Raw genomic sequence first — 16091 nt, 5'->3', positions numbered from 1 at the left:
TAGAAGTTAAATGCATAAACCTGCATGATACAAAAATCCATTATGACTATCCTACTACTTGTTTATCGACTTTCATCTGTGATTTTGCTGGCCAAAACTGGAGGTGCCCAGAGCTAGACATCTAGCCAGTCTGTAAGGAAACAAACCAACAGAATTTCACAAAACGGATGCTTTTTTCTCTTTCTGTACTGGACAAGGCATCACTATTTGGTGAAATTAAAACCAACTTGGAAAAAATCCTTTTTTTTTTTTTTTCAATTTTCATTATGAACATTTTTAACAGATCAATTAAGACAACATACACCACAGAAAGAAGCAAGGAAAGCACTTGAGTTAATTGTGTACAAAGTGGCGGGGAAGGAGAACAGGAGTCAGGATTCCTTCCTAAAATTATCAGGAAATCATTTTGCACTCTGAAGCACTTACCAGTGTTTCTCAATTGATTTCAATGAACTTTTTTTAATGAAAAACTGAATCAGTTTGGTCTTTATTTCCAAATAATCCATGTTAAATTTAAACTAGTAAAGCAAAAGATAATGGAGTCGAAAGAAAAAACTGAGATGTGCCAGGAGAATGAAACATTACATGAAGTATCTTTTTTATTCTTTTTAAGATATAATTAAACCCAAGACATTTTTTGAATCTATGCATTAATAGTCACAAGAAAGAGACCACTATACAAAGTATTGAAAGTGTTACAGAAGCAAATAATAAAAGGACAAAATACACTAGTCCTGAAACTTATGAAGTGGAATTGCTCACAGCCATCAAATCTCTGAATGAGTTCTAATTAACTTCATTTTTCAGCCTCATGATGATAAATAAAGGATATTTTGAACTATTTTACATAACCAGTTATAAAGGAATGTATTGTGGAAATGTAAAGTATGGGAAGTGCTTAAGTATTGCTATAAATAAAAACCAAGAAGGAACCAGGAAAGGCACAGCTCCCCCCAAACACTTTGGTCAGGGAAGGGTGGTTCTGTCAATTTGTCTGACCTTGCTGCACACAGATGGACCCGGTGAATATCTTTTTATTCATGACAAATATCCAAATACGCAGCACTCAGTTGCTGGTGTTTCAGAAGGTGGCACTGTGAGGCTGAATCAGATCTTCCCTGGGGGGCTGAGGAAAACAGAGTAGTCTGCAACTCTAACAAGATTTACAAATCTTCTGAACCATAAAATATATGCATCATGTCTGCCATGAAGAAGGTCAAGAAGGTATGGAAAATTCTACAGAAGGCATAGAAACTCAAGCTTTAGTGACTTCTCATCATTAAAAGCCATGTAATCACTAATCTATTAGCTGTGTCTAGAAGTGCAAGTCCCAACATTCCAAGCATGCTCCAGTTTAGATAATTAAAGACTGCACAGCTACAACCCCTCTCCTGGTTAAGTGGACATCATCTGTGCACCACCCTTTTCTTGGCCTCCTTTAGTACACTTGCTTTCCAGGTTTCCTTTTCTGTTTGCATCTCTTTGTTTTGAATTTCTTTCCCCATACATGTGTTAGCTTGAGTCTTTTTCCATGCTGAGTTTCATTTTGTTATTTTCAGCTCAGCTCTGAATGAGTTAGATTATGCTCATGCTGTAGAGCATTGCCAATCTTGTCATACCATCTGTTTCAAAAATTAGAAAAGAAGTTGAATCCCTTAATGGGATGAAATAACTGTACTTTGCTCTGGGAGTTTTCTTCATGGGTTATGTTTTTTACTCACTTGTTGATCGTTCCATCCTTTATGGCCCAGTAATTTAAATACCATTACGTTCTCTGCCATTATGGCTCCCTGAAATCCTTAATTTTGCCTGACTGCTGGCACTCTAAACAATTCAATTTATTTTGCACTTCCAAACACAAAAGCCTTTACAGATTTTGTAAAAACTCAAGCACTAATGAAGAACAGCATGCTTTATGAGATGATAAGTAGATGGCTCTTCTACTGATATTTAAAGCCATAAAGATTTTCATGTTATTGCCTAAAACAATAAAAGGAAATAATCTTAGCACTCCTCTTTAAAAATACTTGTGATTTTTACTTAAACTGAACTTTATTCAGGTTCCCTTGTGCATCCAGTTGTTCCTGCCTTCAGTAAATTAGATTTGGAGGATTTCTGACAATTCAGTGATCATGTGCACATCTACTCCCACAGCAAACAAATGGAAAGCAAGCTGAAAAAGCTCCAAGAGAGAACAAGGGGCACAGGAGCATAATTAAAATGTGACTATGGGGACATGTAAGAATTGTTTCTCCTGTGTGTACGTCTGAGCATGAACTTGTTGCGTATCAGTTACACTCCATCCTCCTGCTCATCCCAGCAAACTGTCAGTAAAGGTGAGCTCACAGGTCTGCCGCAACCAGACACAATCAGGAAATTTTTTTTTATTTTTTTTTGCTAAGGCAGTAAGCAAGTATAATACAATTAAAAAATATATTTTCTAGTTATACAGTCCTATGTATGTATGGGAGTGGAGATTTTTTGAAAAAAATAATTCATTCATTTCAACATTTTATAATGACTGATTTGGACCTGTTTTCTCTAGGGGATGGTATTTTCCTCACCTGAGGGAGAGCAAGAGACAGAGCAGAGCTGATAGAACCCTTCATGGCACAGGCCTTCCAGCAAAAGGGACACCAGGAAATTTTCAAGTCCATAAATAAACAGAAAAACCCACTATTTTTTTTTAATCTGAGACTGAGGAAGAGTACAGCAGTGGCAAGGGGATTCAAAAGGAGCTGAAGACTTCAACAGTTGTAGGAAGTTCATGTAGCAGCTGTTGCCAGATTTCTTTGTTTCAAGCCCAGCTGCAAGCTGCTATTTATGCGCAGTATCACAGCTCTTGTAGTCCTCACTCTCTCCTAACTAGGTTTATCTTTAGGACTTCAAGCTTTCTTCCTTCAATCGACTTTTTTCTTCTGCTGGACTTGCTGGCGCTGTTCTGGGAAAAAGGAAGATGGCTGTCGTTTCAGTGTAGAAACATGTAGTAGAACAGAAAGGGAAAATAGCTAGATGCGAGTGAGTAGTAGGAGTCTGTGTGTTCTCTTGAGCACGTACACTGTCTGCAGTTAGCTGTCCCACAAAACACAGTGGGCACTGCCTTAGCCCGCTGCCTGTGGACAGCCATGAATTTCGCTATTCCCTGGAGTTTGGCACAGAAGAAAAGTCATTCTTCCATTCTCCCTCTTTGCTTCATGCAAACAAAACAAAGATTACAGCTGAAGTCACAGGCATAGATCCACTTTAAAAGAGTCAAGCGAACTTACAGAAGTAAAACTAGCAAGCTCTTATGGCATCATCTTCCTTTGGAAATCACTGTTCTTGTATTTGTTTCAAATGATAAAATGGGGGAAAAAAAAGGATTAGAAAATAATTGTGACTATTAGAAAGGATTAGACAGCTGCTTTAATTCAAGAAACAGTTTTTCAGATTGGATCATATTTAATAAATGTTCATTCTTCCTTCAGCTGATCTCATCTCCTAAGCCCTTAAGTCTTCTCTTCTTTCATAGGAAAACTTCTTGTTTCTGTGGGAGTTTTGATTGCATAAGGACTGCACATGTTCACAGGATTCGAGTTACTTTTAATTTTTTATATTCCTCTTTGATATTAATTATTTATATGCACTGTTTAGAAACTTTCAAGTCTGATGTTACTAATTTAATGCCTCTTTTCTTCCCCGGATCCTTTTGATAGTGCAGTGTTATGCAGCTCAATTCAATGAATAATGAAGCTACATTTTTTCATTCTAATTAGCCATCACATTTTTTAATAGCCTACAAAATAAAAATGACAAAGTGATTTATTTTTCTGAGACAATGACCAAAAGTTTGGTACATATAGTCTACACTGTTTATCTTTAAAGCATAAATCAGCCTGTGGCATTTTATTATGTTATCTGTACAAGGCTGTATTGTGATGGATAACAGAAAGAATTTTGAATTCCTGCAGTGTCACATGTTTTGGTAACAGAATAAAATTATGATGATACCATAGATTTCATGCTAACTACAAGCATGTATTTATGTTTTCCCCACGGCAGGCTCTGTACTGACAGAAAATATTTTTATCCTGTTCTTTAAATGAAAATCAGCATAGAATTCAGAACTCTTTAACAAATCTGTTGCTGCTAGGATTTTCTCAGAAAAATAATGTTATTATGAGGATCTAGTCAGCCAGCAGGTTGATTACTTTAAGCATCAGGTCCTCAAAGTTCTGAGCTCATGTTTCTTTGTGAAAGAGACAAGACATGCATGAATTACTTTTCTTCTGAATCTGCATATTTTGGATTATTTATAGATACTGCCTCATCATTAGGCTTTTTTTTTAAATTTGGTCCAAGATGGCTAACTTATTTGCAAGTGTGCCAGAGCAGTAAACTGCCTGAAAATACCTATTTATGCCAGTCAGTCTGCAATGATACCTGTTAACCTTTGCTGCTAAAAGAGAACTAGTTCTTGACAAAATTATGCAAATACAGACAATAGCTACAAGAGATTCTCACCTAGTATCCACAAAATTTTAAAATTTTCTTGGTTATTTATATTTGTAGATGCCTGAATTACCATGGATTCATGCTGGATTTTTTTTTTTACTCTTTAGATGCTAACAGATTTTAATGTTCCCTAACAAAGGCTCCTATTTATTGAGGTTTTAGTCCTCTAATGTCTGTTGAGGAAATGTCCAGCCCAAAAGAAGAATCCATTTTCATACCAAAATAATAACATTCAAGGGAAAAAAAACATATAAAAATAATGTGGGGTAACATCCTCAGGATGTCTGAATTATGTAAAAATACAGTTCCATACAAGGCTGCTACCCATGTAACTTTTTTGGTGGTAGCAGTTCAAATTTAAGAGATTCCTATCCCTGCTAAACCTACCTCCTTGTTAAAGCACATAAACGTGGGTTCTGACCTCCCAATAGAGGAGCTGACCCAGTTGCCCAATCCAATGTTTCATTGAAGATGCTGTACTGGTTTGGGCCGATAGAAAAGTTACCGTCCATATGGTGCTGTTTTGGATTTGTGACCGAAACAGTGTTGATAACAGAGGGTTGTTTTGGTAATTGCTGAGCAGTGCTTATGCAGCATTAAGACTTTTTCTGCTTCTCATACCACTGGGGGTTGGCGAGAACTTGGGAGGGGACACAAATGGGACAGCTGACCCCAACTGACCCAAGGGGCATCCCACACCATATGACATCATGATCAGCATATAAAGCTGGGGAGAGGGAGAAGGAAGGGGGAGGGGGGGATGTTTGAAGTGATGGCACTTGCCCTCCCAAGTCATGGTTACACAGCTCATGAGGCTTCTCACTTTCACTCTTCTTACTTTCTTCCCCATCGCACTGGTGGAGAGAAGGTGAGCACGTGTGGGACTGAGTGGATAGGTGTAACCTCAGGGTTGCAAATGGCAACTCTTTACAGGCCTTGTGCAGACAGATTGACCCTGCAGCCACCAGGGATGGGAGAATATTTACACTTTTACAGAATTGTTATCGCAAAATACTATGTTACTTGTCTCAAATTCTCATTACATTCATCAGGGGGGCAGGGAGCCGGGAGGAGAGGAACTCCAGAACGATCACATTGCAGAAAGCAATCCCATCGAGAGGTGGTGCTGTATGTTCATTTTAGAGTTATGTTTTATCTGATGCTCGCTGCTGGTTAGGAAGGAGGGGTGGGAAGCAAGCGCTATCCTTCTATAACACGGTTGTTAACAATCAAACCATTGACTTCTTTACAATACATTGTGCCCTACTGCTGCCCACAGGATTTATATCCACTCTCACAGAGAGATTTGTGCAGTATAAAGTGTGAATCACCTGATTTCCACTTGTACTTCACATCAGCTGTGGTTATAAATTCAAGGTGACCTCTGAACCCTTATTTTCCACTGAAGTATTCTACAGCTTTAATGGCAGAGGGTTTTGTGATGCAAAAATTGAACCTCTGTAACTAAAATGATATTTCATAAGCATCTTGGCTCAGTTAATCATTATAAGTAGCTGTTCTACAAAACTTACAGATAGAAGGTTGCTTTTCAGGGACTTAAGTCACTGTATTGGACATGAAACTGGAAGTTATTCTTAAAACACAGTGGTTATGACATTTGGCCAACAAAATACAAAACCTTGTTTGAACCAACATCTTGAGCATGATACTGAGCAGTCGATTTGCTTGTCTTGTTTTGCTGAAGCCACGCTTGTACAACTGACAAAAGCTTTAACTAGTCTGGAAAGATCAAGAACTAGGAGCTACAGGCTGGTCAGCCTCACCTCAATCCCTCAGACAGTGATGGAGCCAATAATCCAAACCACCTCTACATGTATGAAGGATGAGGTGACTGGGAATAGTCAGCATAGATTCATGAAAAGGAAATCCTGACCAACCTGATAGCTTCCTAAAACAGAATGACTAGCTTGGTGGACAAGGTGAAAGCAGTGACTGTTTTTTATCACGACTTCAGCAATGCTTTTGACATCATCTCTGTATCGACAAACTGATGAAATACTGACTAGATAATGAACAGCCATGTGGAAGGAAAACTGGCTGAACTGCTGGGCTCAAATGTTTGTCAGCAGCAGCATGAAGTCCAGCTGGAGGCAAGTTGCCAAGGGTGTATCCTGAGGGCCAACACTGTTTAACAACTTCATTGATGACCTGGATGATGGGACAGACAGCACCCTCAGCAAGTACACAGATGATATGAAACTGAAGGAGTGGCTGATACATTAGATATGTGTGCTGCTATTCAGAGGGTTTTCGTTAGGCTGCAAAAACAGGCTGACAGGAATCTCAAGAAGAAAATAAAATGGAAAGTCCTATGCCTGGGAAGAAATAACCCCATACACCAGTACAGGCTGGGGGCCAACAAGCTGCAAAACAGCTTGGCAGGAAAGGTCCTGGAGATCCTGGTGAACACCAAGTTGACTATGACCCAGAATGAGCCCTCATGGCAAAGAAAGCCAACAGCCTCCTCAGCTGCTTTACAAAGAGGGTTTCTGTGGTTGATTGAGGGAGGTAATCCTCACACTCTACTTGCCCCCCATAAGACACATCTGAAGACACAGGTCCAGCTCTCATCTCTCCAGTCAAGAGGGACACTGCGAAGGGTCACAAAGCTGATTAAGGGACTGGAGCATGTCATATGAGGAGAGGTTGAGAGGGCTGGGACTATTCATTCTGGAGCAGAAAAGGCCCAGGGGCACATTATCAATGTGTATAAATACTTGACAGATGGAGGAAGGGCAGAGGCAGATTCTGCTCAGTGCTGTCCAGCAGCAATATGAGAAGCAATGGACACAAATTGAAATTACAGGAATTTTTCTATTTAAACGTAAGAAAACCTTTTCACTGTGGGGATGGTCAAACTGTGGAATAGGCTTCACAGAGAGATTGTGGAGTCTCTATCTGTGGAAATACTCAAAACCTGAATGGACACAGTCCTGAGCAATGTGCTTGAGCTGACCCTGCTTTGAGGAAGAAGGTTGGATTAGACGATCTCGAGATGTCCCTTCCAACCTCACCAATTCTGTGATTTTGTGATCATTTTCTATCAGTGTATATATAATTTTTTTCATTTCTCTGCATGTCTGTACCAGTTAGGATCTATCCCAGTAACCCACTCTCTATGGACTCTCCTTTACTACAAAATACTGCAGATCATGATGATGTCAGCTACAAAACAACGGTTTCTGGTGTGTAACATCAAAGTTATTTCACCTTTTTCTCAACAGTAAGATACGAATTTCCCAGACAAAAATTATATGAGTACTTAAGATAAATACACTCCCATTGAAACTGTTTTACTAGTTGTTTGGGGTTTTTTTATAAAAGACTCACCACTGGAACTCACATTTGTTTCTCTTCTTCTTTTCAGAAGTTATTATAGTCAGAAACAGCATATGTAATATTTGCTTTCCTGTTTCACATCAGATGTTTCAGCCTCCCTGGCTGATGCTCTTGACATCTAGACATGACAGATTACTGAGCAATGTATTTTCTTTTTTAGCTATTATCACCTGTGGTGGTCTGACCTTGACTTGCTGTCAGACCCTCACCCAGCTGCACTGTTACTGCCCCTTCTCAGCAAGACAGGGGGAGAAAGTAGGATGGAAAAGCTCATGGGTCAAGATGAAGACAGAAAGATCATTCAACAGGTACCACACTGCAGGCAAAGCAGGCTCTAACGGAGGAAAATTAATGTATTGCCAATTGTTCAGGTAGTGACAAAGACAAACATTAAAACACTTTCCTAGCACCCTCCCTAAATTCCTGTTCCCAGCTGCCCCCTCAGCTCCCGGCCCCTCTCCCCCCGCGGGCCGTGCCGTGCCGGTGTGGGCCGTGTGCCAGCCCGTGTGAGCCCCTCAGCCCCGCTCCCGCCTCCTGCCCCGTCTCCCTGCGCCAGCGCGGGCCCTGCCCCGGGCTGCAGCCCTTCAGGGACCCCCTGCTCCCGCCGGGGCTCGCCAGGGCCGCAGCTCCTGCAGGAAAGAGCCCCCAGCTGCGGCCTGGGGCCCTCCCCGGGCTGCGGGCTGGGGCTCTGCCCCGGCGGGGGCTCGCCAGGGCTGCAGGGGAGCCCTGCTCCGGGCCTGCGGCACCTCCTGCCCTCCTGCTGCTGCGGCCTGGGGCTGCCTCTGCTGCTGCTCCCCCCTCGGCTGCCTCCTCCTCTGCCTGGGCCGCCTCTGGCGCTTGCCCAAACCTGTTTCCCCCTCCCCGGCGCCCCCGGCTCGGCTGAGGGGCTCAGCTGAGCCCTGCGGGGGGCTGCTGGGGCCGGCCCCCTCCCCCTTTCCCCCCCGAGGCTGCCCCCAGCCCCACTACCTGGGCACAGGCACCCAATGTAGTACCACATGTGCTTCCCCCCTTTTCTCTGCACAAATGCCAATATAGTCTAAATCATTGAGATCGTTCAACATTTAGGTCAGAGCCCAAGAGTTTAAAAAACCTGAATTTCCACTGACTGCCCCTGGCAGGAGGATTTACAATGCATGGCGCTTGCAAAAAGGAAAATAAGAAACAAGATGCTTTCTTCATTCCATTTCTTCATCAGATACTGAGAAATAAGTTAAACTTGCCAACAGCATATGAAGTTAAGTGGAATGGACTGCAAATCATCTACAGAAAGAAGCTGACTTAACATCTAGCTGATTCGGTTTCACAGGAATTATTTTCAGTTGAAATTAGTCTCCAAAGAACGTGCATGCAACATTTTTCTTTTGTACCTACTCTAAGATCAGCGTCCACTCAGGGCACGTATTGATGTGATTATGATTCCATTAGTATACTATTTCAAAAAGTACTTTAATTGGTTTATTAAAGTATTCCACTGGGGGCAAAGCGAAGCCACATGCATTGCAGGGTGTAATTTGTGCTCCAAAATGTATTACCTGCCGTTTGTAATTTGCTTAGTTTCACGATACATGCCGTTTCTGGAAAAGTGGGTTGTTTTGCTTTATTAAGCCTGTTTGAGCTGCCACAATTAATATGTGAATTCTTCTAGGTATCAAGATAAATGTTCAGGGCCAAATTCTAGGAAGCAAAATTCCTATTCCTTGGGTTGTGTGGTGGGCTGACCTTGGGTGGCTGCCAGCTGCTCCCCCAGCTGCTCGCTCACTCCCCTGGCCTCTGGAGGGGAACTGAATTCAGTCTGCAAAAGGAACACAGCCATTCAGAAAATCAGAATTCATCTGCAGAAAAGGAGCAGTGGACCTCCAGGAACTAAAACTTTATGTGAAATATGAAACTAGGAATAATGCAATGCGAAATTACACTGTAGTGAAAAGCAGGCTGTGCACCAAGTGCTGTGGTTTTAGACATTGTAGACTCGTGGTATTCTATTTGTGTGGCAAAGCCCTGACTACTGGATTATAGAAATAAATTTTCACATAAGAAGCTAAGGCTCTGATTGCCATGAGTAAAAAGCTTGAAATAAGACACAAGGGTAACCGTAAGTCTCAAGCATCTGAAGGAAAAAAGAAAAATCTAATTCTTGTTATTAAATCTATTATCTTCTTATTCTTGCTTTAACCTTATAATAGTTAAGCCAATCTCATGGTTTGGGGGAAGCAGGAAGAGAAGCAGAGTGGATTAATAAATTTTTAGTGCTTGGATGGCTGATACTATGAGTGATATAACAGCCCAAGATAGGAGATGGGAGGATGGACAGTTTGCAACATTATCAGACCATCTTGCTCCAGTACAAGTGCTTTGTATCACTGGAAGTAAATATTCTTTGTAGAGGATGTAACAATTATTGATTGCACTTCGAATATGGGGATCAGGAGAACAGATAATGTGTCTTGCCCCTAAGCACACAGCAGGGTAAGGGCAGAGTCCAAGCCCTGAGTCTCTGTTCACAGAGAATGCATTCCTTTATGACAAGAGTAGTTTATACAAATTGTATTTTTCAGCCAGCCAACAAGTTTGACAGGAAAGGTAAATTTGCAACAAAATGTTCTGATGTAAGCTTTATTTCCTGCAGATACATTTCTTAATCAGAACGGGAGAATGTGTAAAAATGTTGATGCAGTCTGGCTGTGTAAGATACACCATAAAGTAATGAAGGAGCTAGGCATCAGTGTCTCAGCATATCCCTAGAGATCCTGAAATTAATAGCTATATTTATAACTGAATTACATTCTGAATCTTAACAATGGCAAGGGACATTGTGTATGAACTGAACCATACTGTTATTCTGGTGAGATACTGTCTTGCTAAAGGAAGAACAGAAATGGGTCAGCCCTAGCAAAGGCAGAATCTATGTCAGGGAGAGGGCTAGTGTTACCCCTTACTAATTTTTGAAATTTCAAGTTTTCTTCCTTGTGGGCAAAACACAAGGGATTCATTCTGTGAAACAAACCTTCAGAGACCAGGCATCCTTCCTGCTTTTTGTCTCCCAGTAATAAATGTGCCTTACAGCTTGCAGGCACAGCCTCTTGTCTGTCCCCGCCTGCACTTCCCTTACTCCCATCAAATGGCAGTCCCTGAAGGGTCGAAGTACGGCGGAGAATGGTATTGCAGACTCCCTGGTGCCTGAAACCTGCTGATGGAGATAAAGAGACTTTTGCAGGATCAGTAGAAGTGGGTGATAAAAGAATGGTACCAATGTTCCCTTCACCCTTTATGTTCCTCTCACCCCAGCTTCATCTTACTTGGGTTCCTTCCCTCCAGAGACAGACGTTACTTGATTAAGGCAATCTCCTGCAGTGCTAGAACACTTCACGTAACACTGAACTGTGAGTTCATGTATTACAAATAAGGAATCGTGTACCGCTTATCAGCTATATTCAAATATTCCATGCACTTCAGCAGATGTAAAATGGGTCTATACAAATTTATTTTATAGACATACAGTTCTGTAATACAGGATTTTTTAGCACATCCCTCACTACGCTGAATCAGCTTGAACCTTAAGAGGACTTCATACATTAGGGGAAAAGCTGTGTAATCGGTGGCCTTTCCGAGCTATTCATCATTTTGAATTCAAAGTCACAATATAGCAGTGTGGGTGACATCGGTTACTGGTCTCAATTCTTTCTTCACCAGGCTCACCACATAGAAAACTGACCTTCACATCAACTAAATGGTGTGAGTGTTCAGCTGAGATTTTAATTCCTTAGGGGAGTCTCCTGATCTTTTCAGCGTTCTACCTCAGCAAGGCATGGGATGGGAATGTAAGTAGGTTACCTTTCCAGACAGCCATCATGGCTGGGGACACAGCTGGGAGGAGACGCTGGGGCTAAAACGACATTGAGAGAGCGGCACTGAGAAATTATTCCTAGTTCTGAAGTTCTCCACCAACCTTTACCTCGTTTCTTGTCCCCTACCTTGTCCCTGCCATAACTTCACCCAGCTACCATTTAGTTAATGACGATACAGTCATCTATTCTCACAGTTAAAGAAACCACCTTTTCAAGCTATTTTGATCAGAAATTCTATCTGTTGAACGTTTCAAAGACAAGGAGAGTTCTGGGCAAATATTCTTCAAGCTCAAGTTGGACATGCAATCACATAAATCCATTCCTAATGAATGCTATGGGAGAATAAACGCAACTTCATATGAAGAAAACATAAAAACCTACCATTTGCACCTGCTTTGGAGAGCTGTTTTGAAACTCCCTAACACAAACCTGAGAGGCTGAAGGTGAGAGGCTGATGGAGTCCTTCAGTTTCTCAGTCTTCTTTAAAAAGTAAAATTAAGGATGAAGTCAAGATAATTGTCAAACAACCTTGTATATTTCTCCATTTCATCTTGCTTCAAATACAGGTTACTGCCTCTCATTACTCTGGCTTGTAAGCAAAGTTTCTTCTTGTCACTATACAGAGTTCCTGGAAAAAACTGTACCTTTATTTATTTTTATTCCTCCTTTCACTTTAAGGAGTCTAGCCCTATGCAAGAAAGCAAAAAGATAATCTGTTGCAAGCCAAGTGGAAAGGTATAATTTTATAGACCAATTCTCTCTGGAATGGGATGGATGAGGTAGGAAGCAGTAAGTCTCTCGTTCAGGTACAGCACCATAGCTGGGAGGGAAGAGAGGTTTATGCAAGTCTGTTCCTCTAAAAAGGTCAAATAAGGAGGCAAACTTTTTCTTTCAAGATGGCTTTGATTATGTGACAGCAATGCTTTCTACCTACCCTTTGAAAGAGTGTATAAGAATACAGGGAATATTGAAGTATCTTCTGAGCCAGTAAGAAGTAGATGCAACATGAAAGTGAATAAATAATCACATCAGAATTTTGTAATCAATTACAAACATCTGTCTAAAGGTAGTAGGAGATGTGGGATGGGTTAATCTTTTGCGTTTTATACAATACTAAAAAAAAATATACCTAGCTTGCCTTTAATCTTGCCAATAAAAATTTTATTCTTAGTACAATAAAAATGTGTTTCACACAGTTGCCTTGCACTTGACAATCAGATATACAAGTACCAGTTTTAAACTAAGGACTGTTGTCTCTACAGTTTTTGTGAATAAAAAGAAAGCAGCACTGAGGCCATAGAAGGATGATGCCTGAGACCACAGCCCACTTGTGTGGCATCAGAACACGTTTAAATTACCTGACAGAAGTCAGATCAGACATTAAAAACAATGAATCCTTTGGACACTATCCAAAATGAGCTCCTGCATTTGGAGATAATTTTATTGCCAGTGTAAATCACACTGAAGATGGCTTAAGCTATAAATGCTATGTTAATAAATCTGATGGGTTATAGACATCAACTATAAGCAGTAACAACCAACCACTTGATCCTACACCTGTAGAGGCTAAACCTGGACTGATTTATTTACAAGTGTATCTATAATTGCAAGACATCTGAAGATGGTCAGAAAATGAATGAAATGGGTCTGAAGTAGATCATGGCATAGTATTTTTGGTTATAGCCATGGGTTTCTCTCCAGTACACATGTCAACAGTTATGTTTTAATAAAAGTTTTTTAAAAACACATGTAAGCTCTCTTGCTTCAGAAACTTTGAAGTAGAAACAAGTTCAAGTATTGCAAAATACAGTTTTTATACTTCAAAAACAACAACTTGTTATTCCTGAAATTAATGTAATTTCTTTTGCAGGCTATTAAAAAAAAATAAAGCAAATATCTCTTTCATGTTTTCTTTAGAAGGACATATATAAAGCCATCATAACATAGAAGCAATTGGAATTTAGAAATGCTTGTTTAATCTCAGTAATTACCTATTCAGCAGAGACAGGATAGGTTATAAAGGACTATAGATATTTTTCTATTTAACACTTTAAAGTTTCCTCAGATGTGCTAAACACAGTATAAATGTCATATCTGTTCTTCTGTCAAAATTATACCAAGATAAAGCACAGAATATGATCAAGCAACAGATATTTTCTGCGTAGCAGTCACAGCAGATGAACAACTCTGAGCTAAATTTTGTTCATTCACATGTATACAGCCTTGCTTTCTTCAGTGAAATTCTGTAAGGCAAGGTGACGTCAGAAATTAACCCTGTCAGTGATCTCATGGATAGCATTTCTTGAAGTGGTTTTAAAAGTCAGCAATATCAAAAAGCTGCATTTTAACACTGCGTTCTTTTTAAATGTTCTGTGTGTTTGTTTTTTTTTTTTCAGTCAGATTATCTACTATTTAAATACATGTTCGCTCTTTTATTCTCTCATAGGGCATCCTGATTAGCTTGGAAGTCATATGAATTTGGGAATCCTATCTACTTATCTACCAGCAGATAAGGTTCAGGGGATTAAGAAGTACACGGCAGGGCACAGCACTTGGCTGTGCAAGTTCTAGATCACTTTGGGCAAAATTAATAAATTTCAGTGCCTAAAGAAAAAGAATATGAATGATAGACAGCATCAGGCTCCTTTACTGACAGCAGTAACCCAGCTTTGGAAATGTTAGCCTTACTGGCTGCCACCTTTTCAATCAGTTTTGGCCCTAATTTTGTCTTCAGTGTGACACCTCATGTGAACCCTTAATGAAGGACATACGACTCACAGAATCAGGCTGTCAGCACGCAGGACCAACTGGCATGCTTGAAAACAAATCTTAAACTAATTTCAGATTTTGATAGTCACATATGTCATGTGAGGGCATCGCCTCTTCCCAGGCTGCTGAATCTAACAAACTAGATAAAGCAACACTTTTATCACAATTTTATATTTATGAACTTGGCATATTGGCATAACTAGACAGTGCTCTCCCAGGAAGCACTCTGGGGGTAGCACAGGCCAGCCCTTGTTCCCAGCAGTTTGGGAGAGGCAAAATTATCTGGGGAAAGGAAGGGGAGGGGAGGGGAGGATGCTAAAGTTGGCAAATACTCTCAATATAAGTCTTTGGTGATGGCAGCTTTTATTCAGCTTTTCAGCTCTGCAGGCAAAATTCAGCTTGATAGCATGTGGCAATGTGGGTGGCAAATGGGTAACAGGAAAGCTGGCAGGAGATGACTGAAGAAAAACACGAGAAATACATACAGGGGCTGGGAAGGCCAAGGGGCTGCGTGTCAAGCAGGTGAATTTGAGTGGGCATTTGGTGAGGGATACCGAGTGATGCCAGCATGGCTCTGGAAGAGTCTTGAAGAGAGAAGGGCACAGGGTCTTTGCCTCCACCTACCCTCCTCTCTCACCATCTCCCATCCTTTTGCTTTAGTTCCCCTGAACTACAGGACTCCCCACCTCTCCCATAACGCACAAAACTTATCTTGCCCTTAGCAACTATTTATTTTTGCATTTTTTCCAGGAAAGAAGCAACATCCACTCCTCTCCCTACATGTTGCTGCAGAGGGATTAAGAAAGGAAAAGTTGGACTTTAGACCAAGGAGACAGGACTGGAGTGGGAAACAACTGGAGATATTGGAAGGGAGCGGGTAGGTATTGGCAGTGACTGTTTCTGCAAGGGGCCATTTCATGTAGCAGTAGCAATTGCCCTTCTAAGACAAATACTCCAGAAAATACCCCAAGTTTTCTGCATTGCAAACTCTATATCCCAAACCTTAATCTTTCTGTGATTCAGTTCAAATGAGGTAAAAGTATCTTATTTACTCATCTCAAAAAAGTCCTGGGCAAAGCAAATTAACACATTACATTTTGTGAGGAACTCAGACAAGTATCAATGAGCACTAAAGCAAAAGTCCACAAGGAATTAAGTTTCAAAAGCAAAATCTGAAGAGGTAAAAAATGCTCAACTGGGACACACATTGAACAGCAATGAGCAAACAAATTAGAGAATAGTTTCTCATTTGGTAAACACTAAATGGTATGTACCATTTATGTAAATTGTGGCAGAAGTCCAAGTGGAAGCAAATGCACGTATTCAGGTACCCGCAGCACAAAACTGTGCTTGAATCTGAAGGAGCAAATCAAGTAGGCACACGCCACCTCCTGGCATTTCTTAAACACAGCCTGGTGACTTACGTATTTCCCACATTTTAAATTTGCAGGAAAATGCAGATCTGACATATGTACCAAATAATGATGACTGGAAAAAAAATTGCATCTCTATTATTATTTACAAAATTAAGTCTACCAGGGTCTTTTCTCTGTATAGCATTATTTCAAAATGGGCCTAAAAAGACAGAAGTGGTTAAACATTCTAAACCAGCTGAACAGAAAG

This window comes from Falco punctatus, assembly GCF_963210335.1.
Source record: "Falco punctatus genome assembly, chromosome: 3".
In the NCBI taxonomy this organism is placed as follows: domain Eukaryota; kingdom Metazoa; phylum Chordata; class Aves; order Falconiformes; family Falconidae; genus Falco; species Falco punctatus.
This window is presented reverse-complemented; position numbering follows the sequence as displayed.